This window comes from Gorilla gorilla, chromosome 15 (genome assembly GCF_029281585.2).
Source record: "Gorilla gorilla gorilla isolate KB3781 chromosome 15, NHGRI_mGorGor1-v2.1_pri, whole genome shotgun sequence".
NCBI classification, from domain to species: domain Eukaryota; kingdom Metazoa; phylum Chordata; class Mammalia; order Primates; family Hominidae; genus Gorilla; species Gorilla gorilla.
Window position 1 is genome coordinate 109,826,251 of NC_073239.2, and position 17,071 is coordinate 109,843,321.

At 48.4% G+C, this 17,071-nt stretch overlaps 1 long non-coding RNA gene across 1 annotated transcript; it reads left to right on the forward strand.

Moving 5' to 3' along the window:
* Positions 1–3,072: 3,072 nt before the first annotated feature.
* LOC129526605 (uncharacterized) lies at positions 3,073–5,168 on the forward strand. Its single transcript, XR_008671279.2, has 3 exons — positions 3,073–3,363; positions 3,457–3,685; positions 4,417–5,168. It is a non-coding gene; the product is annotated as an uncharacterized lncRNA (long non-coding RNA).
* The last annotated feature ends 11,903 nt before the right edge of the window (positions 5,169–17,071 follow it).

A 17,071-nucleotide genomic window follows, 5' to 3' on the forward strand; every position in this document is an offset into this window, starting at 1 on the left:
GTGAAGATCATGTATGGTCTTCAGGGTCACTGTGAGGCCCTCAGATTCCACAGTGAGTGAGATAAGAAGCCATGGGAAGGTTTTGCACAGAGAAGTGACACGATCTGAATAAAGTTTTAAAAGGACCACTCTGGCGGTTGGGTTGAGAAGAGACAGTAGGGGTGGAGGACAACAGCGGAGTGAACTGTTAGCAGGCAAGAGCCAGGTGGCTTGAATCAGAGTGGTAGCCATGGAGGTGGAGAAAAGTGGGTGGATTCTGAATACGTTTTGAAGGTAGAGCCATGGGGATACTGAGGAGTTGGATGTGGGTAAGAGAGAGAAAGAAGTCAAGGACGGCTCCATGATCTTTGGCCTGAGTGCCTGGAAGGATGGAGTTGCTGATTCTTCAGATGGGGAGAGCTGCAAGGATCACATTTTGAGGGGAAGGTAAGGCATTTGCCATGAAATGAATGGGATCATTAAGGGAGTCATAACAGAGGAGGAGTCCTAGGTCTGAGGTTGGGGAGATATGGAGAAGCCAGCTATGGAGAGTGAGAAGGAGCCATCACTGGGGTAGAAGGAAAGCCAAGAGAGTAAGGTTCCTGGAAGCCAGGAGAAGAATGTGTTTCCAAAAAAAGTGCATGTGTCAAATGTTGCCAAGATCTAGTAAGCTGATGACTGACACTGGCCCTAGATTTAGCAATGCAGAGGTCACTGGCAACTTCCTTCAGCACAGTGTTGGTGGAGTAGTGAAAGCCTGATTGGAGGTGGTGCAAGAGAGCATGGGAGAAGAGGAAACAGACTGGTATAGTGGATCACTCTTGTGGGAGTCTTTGTTATAAAGAAAGGGAGGTGAAGTAGAATCAAGGGAGTTTCTTGCTTTCTTTTTCAGATGGGAGAAATTACATGTTCATATATTGAAGGAAACAATGGAATCCATCCACCCACTCATTCATCCATCCATCCATCCATCCAAGCATCCATCCATCCATTCATCCATCCATCCATCCAACCATTCATCCATTCATCCATCCATCCACCCATCCATTCATTCAACCATTTATCTATCCATCCTACCAACACTTTCTGGGCACCCCTATGTGCAGGCCCTGAGCTTGGAGCTGGGGTGAATAAGCCATCTGCCTCACAGAACTCACAAGCTGAGAGTGAGACAAAGACAAATCGATACTATTAATGGCAAAGTGTGATGAGTGCTGTAGTCAAGGGGTGTGCAAAGGATTATGGGAGTACAGAGTATAGGGTGCCTGGAGAAACTAAGAAGGCTTCACCATGGAGGTTGATCTTAGGGTCTTAAAAAAAGAAGAGTTTGTTTTGTAGACAAGAGAGGGGTAGCATTATGGAGAGATAAATGCTTATGCAAAAGAAAAGATGCATGGAACTGGGGAGGGCTTAGCTTGGAGCCAGGTTCAGAAGGCCTTCTATTCCTTCCTGCAGACATAAGGAAGCCCATGGAAGATCTCAGGCAAGACAGTGATATAACCAAGCATGACTTTTAGGAAAAGGGGCCATCCTGAAGGATGGGCTCAGGTGTGGAGAGGAGGGCATGGTCAGGCTATAGGTGATAGCTGAAGTCATGAGCATGAATGAGAACACCCAGAAGGAAGGTGTAGAATGTGAGGCCAAGAGGGAGCCTGAGGGAACACCAGCCTGGAAAGAGAGGGAGCAGTCAAAAGAGGTGGGGTCAAAAGAAGAGGGGAGCAGTCAAAAGAGGTGGGGTCAACAGAAAAGAGGAGCAGTCAAAAGAGGTGGGCCCCTCCACTGCCTCCAGCTCTGGTCCGTGCCCAGCCTTCCCTCCATCTCAGTGAACTGGCTCAACCTTCCCACTTCCTAGGGTTCTAGGAGGCACCTGGCCCAGCCTCCATTACTGCAGGACATCCCTCCTCAGCACCCGGCTTCAGCCTGGACACTCCCAGGGACTGGAGAGAAGAACTCCCTAGTTGGAAGCATTCTGGTTGCCCTTCAGGGGAAGTCTTGGCCTCCCTTCATCCTCCTACTCCTCTGGTCAACCCCAGCCTGGCCCTGGCTGCCTGCGATGGTTTCAACATATGACCCGAAAAGTAATATGTTGAAACCTAATCATTGGTGTGATGGTATTAGGAGGTAGGGCCGTTGGGGGGTAATTAGGTCATAGGGGCATGGGATTAGTGCCCTTATAAGAGAGGCCCCAGAGAGCTGCCTTGCCCCTTCCACCATGTGAGGACACTGTGAGAATATGGCCATCTATGAACCAAAAGCAGGCCCTCACCAGATATTGGATCCACTGGCACCTTGATCTTGGAATTCCCAGCCCCCAGAACCATGAGAAGTAAATGTGAGTTGTTTATGCCACCCAGTCTAAGGCATTCTGTTATATCGGCCCAAATGGACTAAGGCACTATCCATGCAGTCTCAACCCCAGTGGGCCCTGGAGAGGCGGTTCCCCTGGCCCTCAGAGTTGGAATTCTCTGTTTGAAAAAGAAATGACATTATTGTTTTTGCAAATTGAAAAAGTAACACGTGCTTGCTTTATTTTAAAAATTAAATAGTAGAGAAAGATAGAAAGATAATTGAAATTTGCAATCCCCTTCCAGAGTGAAAATCACTGTTTCTGTTTGCCATGTGTACCCTTGCAGAATGTTTTTAAGCAACAGGCACATGCACGCACACACATATCTTGTTAAATGAAAACAGCAACACACTCTACATGCTGTTCTGTAACCGGCTTGTGTCTTTCACTTACATTATGAGAATGTTCCCCTGTCAGTACGCTCAGATCTCTATCATTATTTTATCAGCTGCAGAATATTCTGTTGTAAGAAAGGGCCTTCCTTTAATCACACCCCTCTGATAGATACTGTGGTTCAGCACCCCTCCCAAAAACCTTTCCTATTATAAACAGTGCTCTGTATACATCCTTGCTCATAAATCTTTGAGCAATAAAATTGGACTGCTTAAACTTGGGGGTTAATGTGACCCTCCGACTCACGTCATAAAGGAAATTGATTTTTATTTTCAAAGTCAATGGTGAGTAAATGAACAATGGTTGCCAGGCAACCTGTGAGCAGGGATTGAGTAAAGACTAAAGCAAACAGCAGCCTCCACCCGCCACCCCAGGAACCTCGTGCTTCTAGGTAATGAACCTCCCACCACAGCTCCACTGGATGGAACCGCCCCAGCTTCCTCCAGCCCAAACTGCTGCACCCATCCAGAGAAATGGAAGTCAAGGACTCAGCAGTCCAAGGCAGCCCTTCTGAAGCAACTTCAGTGGCTCAGCAAATGTTTGTTGAGAACCTCCTCTGTAGGCCTGGCTGGATCAGGGTGGGGCTGTAGAGCTGCACATCATAGTCCGCATCTGGGTCAGCCCTGAATCTCAGGCACTGGAAGGTCAGGGTTAGGAATCTGGGGTTGATATCCCGTAGCATCTGTAGTGTAAATCAGCAGTTTTCAATGTATTTACTGTTTCTCTTTCTGCCTCAGGTTACCCTGATGGGCAGGACCCACTCCCATCACTAAGAGAACATCAAAAGGGCAGGTGTGGGGGTGGATAGGAAGATCAGGATCTCTGAAAGGGCAAGTGTTTGATAAAAGCCCCTTCCTTGTCCCCACAGCCTGGGACTCCTGGCACCCTGGGGAAGGGCTGTGCCTTCAGGGCTCGCCTTAGACCAGGAGAAGCCATGGAAAGATTTTCAGGAGAGGAGGAGTGGAGGTAAATCTACAGTTCAGCACTTCTCCCTCCACACAGTGGAAGGATTGACAGGCGATTGATTGGCAGGGGAGGTGCCCTAGTTTCTATCAGGAAAAGAAACCCTATGACCTGCATGAGCTCTAGGCATTGCATGGGAAAGAGCAGAGAGAGCCAAGAAGCTCCCGGGGGAGTGGACAGCACCCAGTGAAAGGGGAGACACTGAGGGAGGGGACAAGGATGCTCCTGCAGCCCCAGGGGAAGAAAGCCAGTTATCAGAGCCAGGTTCCAATCCTGCCTCAGCTACTACATCCCTCCCTGCCCTAAAGCTTAATAATCATAATCACACAAAAGTCATCCTCAGTCTCAGGTGTGGGCTGGGACTTTACACATTTTCTCACTGAACACTGAAACCACCTTTGCAAAGATGATGACAGTGAGAGAGTCCAGCATGGCTGACTCCATCTTGTTTCTAGCCCCACAGGCTGGCTGTCCTCACTCTTTCCTGAACGTAGGCCAAGCAAACCTGGGGAGGAACTTAGTTTATAGTTTAACTTTGAAGCAAGGATGATAATAGTCCCTCCCTAAAACTAACCCCTGAAACCACCTTTGTAAAACTAATGAAAGCCTACTAGATTAGAAATGTGGGAAGGGCCTGAATTCTGCTAAAATGTCCGCATAGTTAGATGATAACCAGTCATTGCTCAACATCACTATTGTAGAACCTAAGATTGGTCTTTTGAGATGTTTTTCAGAAATTTGCATTGTGGTAACCTACAGACTCCACCTGGACCCATGATTCATGACTCAACCGGTCCACCCAGAAGCTGACTCAGAGCATAAGGAGCATTTTCCACACCCCTAGGATTTCATCTCCAACCAATCAGCATTCCCCATTCTCTAGCCCCTGTCCACCAAACTATTCTTTAAAAACCTTAGCTCTAAGCTTTATTTATTTATTTAAGTAATACACTCCTGTCTTCCACTTAGCTGGTTCTGTATTTATTAAACTCTTTCTCTACTGCCATACCGCTGTCTCAGTAAATTAGCTCTATCTGTGAAGTAGGCAAGAAGAACTGGTCAGGTGGTTAAAACACTACAGATAGGCATTGTTAAACAAAACAATGGACTAAGCCCCTGCACTAGGCTCCAACAGAACAGACAAAATCAAAATGGAGTCACTCATGCTAAATGTCATATAATCAAACTGAAACTCTAAGGAAGCTGATAAATCCTAAAACAGACCTTTTTTTTCCTGAAAACAGGAAATTTCAGTCTACCAGAGTCAACCTAGTAAGAAAGTTGCCTCTTCTTTGACCTTTATGAGAAAGTAACCTGAAGTAACCTGACATTAATGAATCAGCTTCTCTTCTACTATTCTGTTTCCTTACTCCCACCTTACAAAGCTCACTGCTCTGCTTGCCCTAGTGAGAGAACTCATTCTATTGTGTAGAGTAGAGTCAGCCATGATTCATGAATTATGAATAAAAGACAATTAGATCTATAACTAAGTTTGCTGTAATTTTATCTTTTGACAGCACTATGGATATGGTTTGGATGTTTGTCCCCTCCAAATCTCATATTGAAATGTAATCCCCAGTGTTGAAGTTGGGGCCAAGTAGGAGTGGTGTGGGTCATAGGGGCAGATCCCTCATGAATGGCTTCGTGCCCTCCCTCACTGGAATGAGTAGTCTATTCATGCAAGAGTTGGTTGTTTAGAAGAGGCCCAGCATCTCTCTTGCTCTCTCTCTCACTATGTGACACGCTGGCTCCCTTCCCCTTCTGCCATGATTAGATGCTTCCTGAAGCCCTTGCCAGAGGCAGATGCTGGCATCATGCTTCTGGTGCCATGCTCGTACAGTCTGCAGAACAATAAGCCAAATAAATCTCTTTTCTTTAGAAATTAGCCAGCCTCAGGCATTCCTTTATAGCCACACAAATTGTACTAACACAACTATTATCGCCCCTATTTTACAGATGTGGAAACTGAGAATCAGGATATTTTGTTGTCTTAGCCAAGGAAAAATAGCAAGTATTGTGGTGGAGATTTGAGGCCATCTGGTCCAGTGTCTTTGCTTTTTCCTACACCACTTTTTAAAGATGAGGTTTTAAAAAATGGCCCTAGTTCCTGAATACTTGCTGTTGGGAGTAGCTGTGTTAGGAAGAGGAGCTTTGGCCCACGTCCTACCACATATGACTTCAGCCCTGCCTCTCTGGCCCACAGCCTGTCACCCTGTCAGAGAAGGAAATCAGAGTCCACCAAAGTGACAGTAATGCCCCCTAGATGGCCAAAGAGAGAAGTAGACAAGAGTCCATTGCCATGGTGTTCAGCTTAGACTGGTGGGCTGGAGGCTGTTCTCAGGGTCCTACCAGCCCCACAGCTCTGCGGGAGGAGTTGGTGCAGCCACTCACAGGGGTGGGAGAGACAGCCAGATGGGGCTGGCTCATGCAGGCACGGGTGGGTAAGCCTTTCTCTCCAGGATGTCAGGGTTATTAGGAGGGTGCCCAAGTCACTACCACCAGGTAGCCTAGAGTCTGCATCCCCCAGGATGTCCCCAGTCATCCTCACCTCCTGGTATTCATGCCATGGTCCAGTCCTCACCCACACTGAATAGAGCTGACCTGTGTGACCAATAGGATATTACAGAAATGATGGTAAATGACTTCTGAGGCCAGGTCGTAAAAGACATTACAGTTTCCAGCTGGCAGTTTCTTTTGGATTATTCTCTCTGGGGGAAGCCAACCACCATGTCAGCAGGATGCTCAAGCAGCCCATGGAGACACCCATAAAGTAGGGGACTGAAGCCTCCTACCGACAGCCAGCACAAATTGTTTTTTGGAGACAGGATCTCAATTTGTCTCCCAGACAGAGTGCAGTGGTGCAGTCATGGCTCACTGCATCCTCAACCTCCCAGGCTCGAGAGATCCTACCTCTTCAGCATCCTAAGTAGCTGGGACCACAGGCATGTGCCACCATGCCCAGCTGATTTTTTAAAGCTTTTTTATTTATAGAGACAGGGTCTCCCTATGTTGCCTAGGCTGGAGCACCAATTTTTCACTTGTGTGTGAGAGCCACCTTGCAAGTGGGTCCTCCAGCCCCAGTTGAACCTTCAGATGACTGCAACCCTGGCCCACAACTTGACTGTGTTAACCTAAATAACAAATATAGAGAGGCTGTCTAAAAGAAAAGATGTTTATTTGGGACTAGAGCATTGCAATGGGAATATGTGTGCCATAGTAAATTATGTGCATATTCATGGAGGTAAAGGAAGGCAAAAGTTTTTAAAGGAAAAATGAGGAGGATTACATAATTGACTTGAAATAATTATCCCTGGCTACAAAAATCAGTAACAAGGGTGATGGCAGTTCAAGGTTGGACAGGCATTTGCTGGGCAGGTGTCCTTGCAGATGTATTTTTTGTGTAAGGTTGTAATGGCCTCTGTGCAAGGTTTGGTTTTTGTAGTCTTTTTCATTATCAGGCATACAAGCGTGAGAAGCCTCTATTCACGGCCTTTCCTGGCTCTATTTGTCAGGGTTTTCTTAGCATTAGTGACTCCATTTTGATTCTTACACTTTCACAACTACAACCACTTGACCACAGCCTCATGATTCTGAGCCAGAACCACCCAGCAAAGCCACTTCTGAACTCCTAACCCTCAGAAACCGTGATAATAAACATTGAGAGTTGTTTTAAGCCACTTTGTTTTGAGGTACAGTTGTCCCCCATTATCAGAGGTTTCACTTACTGTGGTTTTTATTACTTTTGGTCAACTGCAGTCTGAAAATATTAGGTTGAAAATGTTATACATTATCGAGTGTTTTAAATTAGTCGCCATTCTGAGTAGCATGATAAAACCTTGTCATTCCATCCTACCCGGGATGCGAATCATCCCTTTGTCCAGCATATCCACCCATCAGTCACTTGATAGCCATCTTGGTTATCAGGTTGAAAAACATAGTATATATAGGATTTGGTATTATCTGCGGTTTTAGGCATTCACAGGGCAGGGGAGGGTCTTGACACATATCTCTCATGGATAAGGGGGCACTGCTGTAATTAGTTACACAATAATAGATGACTAATACTAACAGGATATATCCAGAGAAACTGGCATAGCTTGAGCACTGTAAGGGTCTGAGTGATTTTGGAAATAGAATAGATACATAGACAGATAGATGATAGATAGATGATAGATGATAGATAGATAGATAGATAGATAGATAGATAGATAGATAGATAGATAGATGATAGATAGATAGTCTCTTTCTGTCATTCAGGCTGAAGTGCAGTGGTGCAATCATAGGTCACTGCAGCCTCGAACTCCTGGGCTCAACTGATCTTCCCACCTCAGTGTTCTGAGTAGCTGGGTGTGCACCATTACGCCCAGCTAATTTTTTTATTTTGTAGAGATGGGGTCTTGTTGTGTTGTCCAGGCTGGCCTTGAACTCCTGAGCTCAAGCAATAACACCACCTAGGCTTTCCAAAGTACTGGGATTACAGGCAAGAACCACCATGCCTGTCTGGAAAAATATTTAAAACAAAGTTTTCACATTAGGACTCAAGAGTGACATCCAAGAGACATTAGCCTTGGGACACGTGTTAGTGAGAGTTCTTTCATTTACAAAGGATGGAAACTTAAATGAGCTTAAACACATTTTTTTAAATGTAAGGGAGGTCCTATCCTATAACTAGATGATGTGACTAGGAAGGAGGGGTGGAGTTGCCATTAGGCAAGGTGGGTTCTGGGTTTATCCAATTTCAGGCTCCCTGGACTGCAAGGACATGAGCGAGGGGCGTGGACCTGGGAAAGGGGCTGGGTCAGCAGAGCACGAACCTCCAGCAGACTCAGGACTGGGAGTAAGAACATGCGCGTCAGAAACACACCTGGGGGCCAGGAGGCAGAAGGTGCCAACATACTTGTAGGCTGGTCCTCCGTGGGTCCCTTAAATCCCAGTGCCCTCGAGCTTCTGTTCTATTCCCTCCACTCTCCCCAGCCCACCCTCCCCATTTCACATCAATGCCTGTGCTCCTGTACTCTGGTCACCTCTCCCTTGCCCCTGGTCCCGGGCCCTGACCCTCACCACAGCCAATACTTCTTCCATCTGCTCCAGGCCTGATGCTGCCCTTCAGGACTGCAGCCACAGGCAGCACCATCCATTTTACCATCTGAGCCTGAATCCAGTCTTTGCCCCTTCCCCCCTCGCCAAGCCACCCCCTGACAAACCCCCAAATCTGCATTCCCACAACCTCCACCCTGCTCCCAGCCATTACCTCCTCCCCTGGATGACAGAAACCATCCTCAGTTGGTCTCCCTGCTGCCTGTCTTACCTTCCCTTTTCTATCCGCACCGGCAACACTTGCCCAAGTCATCTGCCTAAAACAGACGTCTCTGGGATACTAATCCTGCTCACCACCCTGAGCTCCCAAGACTGCCGGCAGCTCCTTCATGCTGCATGCTCTGACCCTCAACACGATCCTGCCTTAGGCTGCAGGCTCTGGCTTTGTGCAAGGAACCAGGATGCCAGGGGGCAGGATGGAGCCAAATCATCGACAGTTTATTTCTTCGTAAACAAAAAAGGTCTGAAGCAAATAGCAAACGTGAAAATGTGAAACCTGGATTCTTTTCTGTATTTAGGAACTATTTCATGATTTTAAAATACCTTCTCTGTAATCCCAGCACTTTGGGAGGCCGAGGCGGGCGGATCACCTGAGGTCGGGAGTTCGAGATCAGCCTGACCAACATGGAGAAACCCCATCTCTACTAAAAATACAAAATTAGCTGGGTGTAGTGGCACATGCCTGTAATCCCAGCTACTCGGGAGGCTGAGGCAGGAGGATTGCTTGAACCTGGGTGGCAGAGGTTGTGGTGAGCCGAGATTGCGCCATCGCACTCCAGCCTGAGCAACAAGAGTGAAACCCGTCTCAAAAAAAAAAATTCTCTAAATGTAGGGGAGCGGGGCACAATCCCATGTAGAAGGTGCTGTTGTTGTCCTCACTTTACAACCAGGAAGCTGAGGCCCAGAGAGGTAAAGTGACTTGACCAGGGTCACACAGACAATCTAAGGTGGAGATAGGATTCAGACTCAAGCAGCCTGGGTCCTCTTGGACCCTGCAGGCACGCCCTGCAGTCAGGTGGGCGAGGCAGACATAGCCTCAGTCAACCAGGAGGGGTGCAGGCAGGCTGTGGGTGGGGAGTGGGGCTGCCACGGAGGGGAGGAAGTTAGGAGAGGAAACTCACATTTGTGGAGCCCTGACATATTCCAGGCACTGGGCTGGACTCTTTATCTGTATAACCTCATTTAATCTTTGTAACAACTCCAGAAAGTATTATTGGCCACATTTTTACACATGTAGAAAGTGAAAGCTCAGGAAGGTGATGTGACTCACCCAGTGTCACAAGCTGTGTAGGATGGAGGCGGAAACTGAGCCCCATTTCTGCCAGACTCCGCAGCCTCTCCGCTCTGGCACACTGAGTCCCTGCAGGCTCAGCTGGAGGGTCTTGGGCTCAGGACCAGGTCTCTAGTCCACTGGAGGGGAGCAAAATGAGGACTTAATTAGCCTGGTCCATGGTAGACTTTCCCCTCCCTTGTGTTGGGGGATAGACTTCTAGTAATGCAACCTGAGATGACCCTGGCTTTGGGGTTTCATCTTCCCAATCCAATCCTGGCTCACCTGTAGGCCAGAGCAGGACAGCCCAGTGCCAGCCTGCCTTCTGTATCATACTTAAAATTAACTTTCAATTGCAGTGAGTCCCAATTCATGCCCTGCCCCTGCTGGATCAACATAAGGATTTCCACAGCTCAATAGCTCACAGCTCCTGGTGCTAGATGATGGGTGTATGGTGGGGTGGGGGCCCTTTTCCCTTTGTGGGGATAACTTCCCTCTGCTGCTCAGCTTCGCTCAGCAACCACCCACCTCCAGCCTTCCCAGCTAATTAACCACTTTCTGTCAGCCCTGATGCGATTCACCTGAGCCACCACCCTGAGCAGCAGGAAGTCTGACTCAGACTCCAATTAGCAGAGGAAGTGGCTGACTCCTGGAGGCGGAGGGGCGCACGGGGCAGAGGGGGGAGGGATGAACAGAGTTGTCGGGGGGCACAGAGAAAATTCAACGACCTCCCTGGAACTTTCATCCTTTGGAAGCCACAGAGGATGAGTTCAGACATTCAATAAGTATTAAGTGAGCACCTACTGTACACATACCCCGATTTTTGGCATGCCAGTAAGAAACAAGACAGACAAGGTCCCCATCCTGTCTTCATGGGGCTGATGTTCTAGACAAATAGAAAATACTCTGCTAGTTAGTGATAACTGCTATAATGAAAAATGATATCTAAGCCACCCTCCCTGTCAGAGCCTCCTGGAGGTTTAAAGCCACCTCTCATGCCCCCATCTGATTTTTCTCATGCGGGCAAAAGCCCCCTGCCTCCCCTCCCCACTCCTTATATGTCACGTCCTTTATTATGGCATGTCGCCTGCTGAGCACAGCACTGGTCTGCCCTCAGATGTTTGGTATTGTTATTCTACAGAAAAGGAAACTGAGGCACATGGGAAGAGAAAGATGGAGCCGGGGTTAGAGAGCAGGCCCTGGTGCCACATTCCTCATTCTCCTGGGGGCTGCGTTCCTGTTCTGGGAGGGCATGAGATCAGGAGGCCAAGGGGAAGCTGTGCCTCTGGTTGGCCCATGAACAGCCATGCAGGGAGCTGGTGGCTCACACACTCTGGACACACAGGCCACGTCCACAGAATATGTGTCCACTTCCTGCTGTTACGACTCAGGATGTAAGCATTTGTGGGGTGGCTGGGAGTCAGGGACGAGGGCCCCTGCAATTTCACATTTGGACAGAGTTGGCTGGGAATAGAGGAATTCAACTGCGCAGGAGTCTGGAGGTAAAATATTCTCACCTTGGAGTCACCGATCATCCAGTCCAGCCCTTATCCAACTCCTCTCAATACATCCTCTTCCGGGCAGGAGTCCCCAGCACAAAGCGGACAAGAGAGGAGCTGTTGGCTAAGCAGGACACAGTGGGAATGGCCACCCTGTTGGCCACGCTGCTTCACTTCCAAACATAGGTGTATTCATCTGTTTTCATACTGCTGATAAAGACATACCTGAGACTGGGTAATTTATAAAGAAAAAGAGGTTTCATGGACTCACAGTTCCACATGGCTGGGGAGGCCTCATCATCATGGCAGAAGGCGAAAGACACATCTTACATGGTAGTAGGCAAGTGAGAAGGAGAGCCAAGAGGAAGGGGTTTCGCCTTATAAAACCATCAGATCTCGCGAGACTTATTCACTACCACGAGAACAGTATGGGGGAACCACTCCCCATGATTCGGTTACCTCCCACCAGGTCCCTCCCACAACATGTGGAAATTATGGGAGCGACAATTCAAAGTGAGATTTGGGTGGGGACACAGCCAAACCGTATCAACAGGGCAACAGGCAGAAGCCTCTATCAGTGACCAGGGCCACCTGGGCTGAGAGGAAATGCTTGGGTTCCAGGCCTGGCTCCAACTGTCAGCTCTTCTGGGGCTTGGTTTGTGGATGAGTTAGGATGAGCAAGGTGATTCTGCAGTAACATCTCAGGCTCAAAACAGCAAGAGTTTATTTCTCACTCATTTAAAAAAATGCATTGCTGGTGTGGGCAACTCCAGGGTCACTGTCCTTTATAAGGTGGCTCAACAATCCAGCTACTTCAGTCTGCTAGCACCTCTATCTCACTGCACTGCTTCAGGGCTGCCAGTGCAGGCAATTGAGCAGGGAGCACGCCCACGGGCTTCTAACTGCCTTCCTCTGGAAGTGACACACATCACTTCTGCTCACATTTCATTGGCCAGAGAAAGTCATGTGGTCAACCTTAATTCAGGTGAGCAAGCCGGTATCATCAGAGGATAACAATGTATGTCTATAAATTGTTGGTGAGTGGTCAGACATGGTGACTCACACCTGTAATTCCATCTCTTTGGGAGGCCAAGGCCAGAGGATTGTTTGAGGCTAGGAGTTTGAGACCAGCCTGGGCAATATAGCAAGACCCCATCTCTACATAAAATTGAAAAGTTAGCTGTGCATGGTGGTTCACATCTGTAGTCATAACTACTAGGGTGGCTAAGGCAGGAGATCACTTGAGCCTGGGAGGTCAAAGCTGCAGTGAACCATGATTACACGGTTGCACCACTGCACTCCAGCCTGGGCAACAGACTCAAAACGAAACAAAAGCAGAAAAAAAAAAAAGCCAGATGCAGCGGCTCATGCCTATAATCCCAACACTTTGGGAGGCTGAGGCAGCTGGATTGCTTGCACCCAGGAGTTCAAGACTAGCCCGGGCAACATAGTGAAACCCCATCTCTCCAGAAAAGAAAAAAAAAGAAAAGAAAATACAAAAATCAGCTGGACATGGTGGTGCACACCTGCGGTCCCAGCTACTGAGGAGGCTGAGGCAGGAAGATCACCTGAGCCTAGGAGGTTGAGGCAGCAGTGAGCCGAGATCATACAACTGTACTCCAGCCTGGGTGACAGACTGGGAAGGAGAGAAAGCCCTGTCTCAAAGAAAGAAAAAAAAATAGAAATTGTTGATGAGCACTAGAAATGCCAACCATGGTTCCCAAGTCTACAAAATAGTCAAGATAATATCTACTATCATTTCTTTTCTGTTTTTTTTTTTGTGTGTGTGTGTGATACAGTCTCACTGGAGTGTAGTGGTGTGATCTCGGTTCACTGTAACCTCTGCCTCCCAGGTGCGAGTGATTCTCCTGCCTCAGTCTTCTGAGTAGCTGGGACTACAGGCATGTGCCACCATGCCCTGCTAATTTTTTTATTTTTTTAATTTAATTTAATTTAATTTTTTTTTTTTGAGACAGAGTCTTGCTCTGTTGCCCAGGCTGGAGTGCAGTGGCATAATCTCGGCTCACTGCAAGCTCCGCCTCCCGGGTTCACACCGTTCTCCTGCCTCAGCCTCCCGAGTAACTGGGACTACAGGTGTCTGCCAGCATGCCCGGCTAATTTTTTGTACTTTTAGTAGAGAAGGGGTTTCACCGTGTTAGCCAGGATGGTCTCGATCTCCTGACCTCGTAATCCACCCACCTCGGCCTCCCAGAGTGCTGGGATTACAGGCGTGAGCCACTGCGCCCAGCCTAATTTTTGTATTTTTAATAGAGACCAGGTTTCACCGTGTTGGCCAGGCTGGTGTCAAACTCCTGACTTCAGGTGATCCATCTGCTTCAGAAGCCCAAAGTGCTGGGATTCCACATGTGAGCCATTACGCCTGGCTTAATTTCTTCACTCACTCATTCATTTATGCATTCAACCCATGAATTTTGAGTGTGTAAGGTGCTGTAGATTTGGAACTCAGGTCTCCTGACTCCTCAGCCAGGGCATCACTATCTTCCTTCTCCTCCTCCTCCTCTTCCTCCTCCTCTTCCTCCTCTCCTCCTCCTCCTCCTCCTCATGCCTTCCGCAAGCCTGGCTCACATTTTGGTCTTAGCTTGAGCTCTTCCTAAAGCAGAGCCTGAGACAAGGACTCGGGTGCAGGGAGTTGACATGGAATCCATGCCAGGAAACCAAAGTGAGGGCGTAGGAGAGTGAGATCAGGAAGGAGAGAAAACCACTCAGTGCATTGCTGAGTTGGCTACCGATGTGGGTAACTGGGGCTTGATTCCACTGGGGACCCTGTGAGGAATGGTGTAAAATGCACCTCAGGATTGTCTTGAATGATGATGAGGCTGGGGTGTGTACCCACGGACCACTGTCCCCCAATCCCCATGCTTTGCTGGGAAAAAATCTGAAGAACAGAAGCTGAGAGACACAGTAAAGCTTTGAGTTGGGAAGCCACCATCAAGCACGAGGACAAACCACCAGGGACACAGCTGATGTCAGCGTGGGGCTGAGGGGACGCGGCTCAGAGCAACAGCGTTTACTACAGATGCCAAGGGAGAAGCGACGCCTGTACGAAGCCACGTGGAAACCCGACCCAAACCCGGCACTGGCCAATCAAGGGCAGTGCGCGACTCAGGACAGCTGTCACACTATTTTCTTCCAACCTCCTTTCCCGATTTGGAAGAAGGTAACTCCTCCGCATGAAAACAATAAGAGAAAACAACAGAACTCGGGGACCCATTGATTCAGGCGTGGGAACGGGATGGCAGGCAGCCACAGGGGTCCGAGAGGAAGGCTTCTTGCCAGCTCAGGCACAGGCTGTTCAGAAGTCAGGAAAATGTAAATGGGACATTCAAGGACACAGAAATATGTCTATTAGGACACCTTCTGTGATCTGCATGCTAGGAATCCCAGGAGATAGAGGACACTGCCCCTGCCTCTCTGAGAACCTTTTCCACAGCAAGAGGCAGAGTGCTGCAGGCAGAAGAGTCCCAGCCTTGGAAGCAGAGATCTCAGGTTCGAGTCTTGATGCCACTAATCACACAGAATATTGTGTGTGAAGCTCACAGCTGGAAGGCGCAGTGATGATGCTCGTCATCTGACCTTCACGAGCCACTGCCAGCCTCCATGTCCCACGATGCAGATGAGGCACCTGAGATCAGAAGGTGACTCACCTGCCCCAGGTCTTGCCTCCCAAACTATCAGACCTCAGACTTGAACCAGCCCTCTTTGAGTCTCAGCTCAAAGGTCCTCTGATCTCGTGTTTCTGGAATAAACCCAAAGGCAGCTTTCTGGGTGGAGACACCCACAGGAAGACCTGTGCACTCCCACTCTGACTTCCTGAGCAGGTGAGGGGGCAGGACACACAGGAAGGGGGGCGACCATGTGACTGGGCTGCATTTCTGGCAGGTGCAAAGATCCCCTTTTAGGGTATTGGAAGGAGGCAGGGAGTAAGGACCAGGGCACAGGTGTCGTGGGCTCTGGACTCTAGTCCAAATTCCACTCGCCTTCAGGCTGGTCTTGGTTTTCTCATCAAGGTGATTGGTAGGGTGCCTTCAGGGTCAATGATCTGACGACCACAGGCTCTGAGAGGTCCGCCAGGGCTGGAGGGGCAGCACGGCCTCCCTGGGAGCTGGCCTCGGGGGGCAGCGGGGAGGGGGAAGGGAAGGCAACCCTGTCCCCAGGGCTCTAGTGACACTGTAACAAATGAGTACAGACCCCCCGGATTTCAGCACTGAGGACCCTCTAGCTTGTTCCCTAACTCCCAGGACCTCTGGATGAGAAGTGGGCTTTCATTGCACTCTGTCTGGCTCAAATCCCTGCGACCTTCTCACCGGACCTTCTCCACTTGGTCATGTATGAGGGCTCGGGTGTGTTGAGGTGTGGGAACAGGCCAGAGGGGAAGGGGAGTCCCATGTTCCCCCAAACGTTTCTCAGAGACCTCCTCCTGTCCTGAGGCCATTGGGTGTGTCAGGGTTGCTGGAAATGCTCCCCAACTCCCAATTCTGAGCATTTAGTCTAGGTAGGCCTTGTCTTGGAGCCAGCTTGTCGGCCTGGGCCAGTGGGTGTGTGCTTATTTTCATGGCAGCCTTATAGAAAAAGCACAAGGATGTAAAAGATTGATGCTAGAATCAGAGACCAGCGAGAGGAAGATGGTGCTTGGGACCTGGGAAGGGAAGTCTTAACTCTCAGATCCAGCTATATTTGGATCACCAGAAATCAGATGGTGACAGATATCTCTCCAATATTATTTTTGAGTGGGCAAAATCTTTAACCTCTCTCCACCTTAGTTTCCTCGTCCTGTACAGGGGATAATAATAGTGCCTCCCTCAAAGGGCTGTTGCGAATTAAAGGAATTAATACCTGTGCAGCACTCAGAATAGTGCCTGGCACATAAGAAATTCTCAATCATTGGGCTAGGTGCAGTGGCTTACACCTATAATTGCAGCAGTTTGAGAGGCTGAAGTGGGCAGATCACTTGAGGTCAGGAGTTTGAGACCAGTCTGCCCAACATAGCGAAACCCCATCGCTACTAAAAATACAAAAATTAGCCGGGTGTGGTGGTGGGCACCTGTAGTCCCAGCTGCTTGGGAGGCTAAGGCAGGGGAATCACTTGAACCCAGGAGGCGGAGGTTGCAGTGAGCAGAGATTGGGCCACTACACTCCAGCCTGGGTGACAGAGTGAGACTCCATCACAAAAAAAGAAAAAAAAGAAAAAAAAAAGAAATTATCAATCGATGAGAGTAATTTTTTGGTTATTGTTATGATTATTACTATTAATTTTTTCATTCAAGTACAAGGCCTTGTAGGTGCTCAGTTAGTGTTGCATGAATGATTGAAATAAATGTAACTGGATAAAATGTTTGAAGTAGATGACATCAAAGATTGAAATAAACACTTGCTTTGGTCTAATTAGTTATGATCTGGTATCTATGGAAACTGCTAAATATTGAGACTGAAAATAGATAGCTTTTCTCTGCACAGAATGAACCAAGGTACATGTGTGGTCTCTACACTTTGTATCCCGAGATG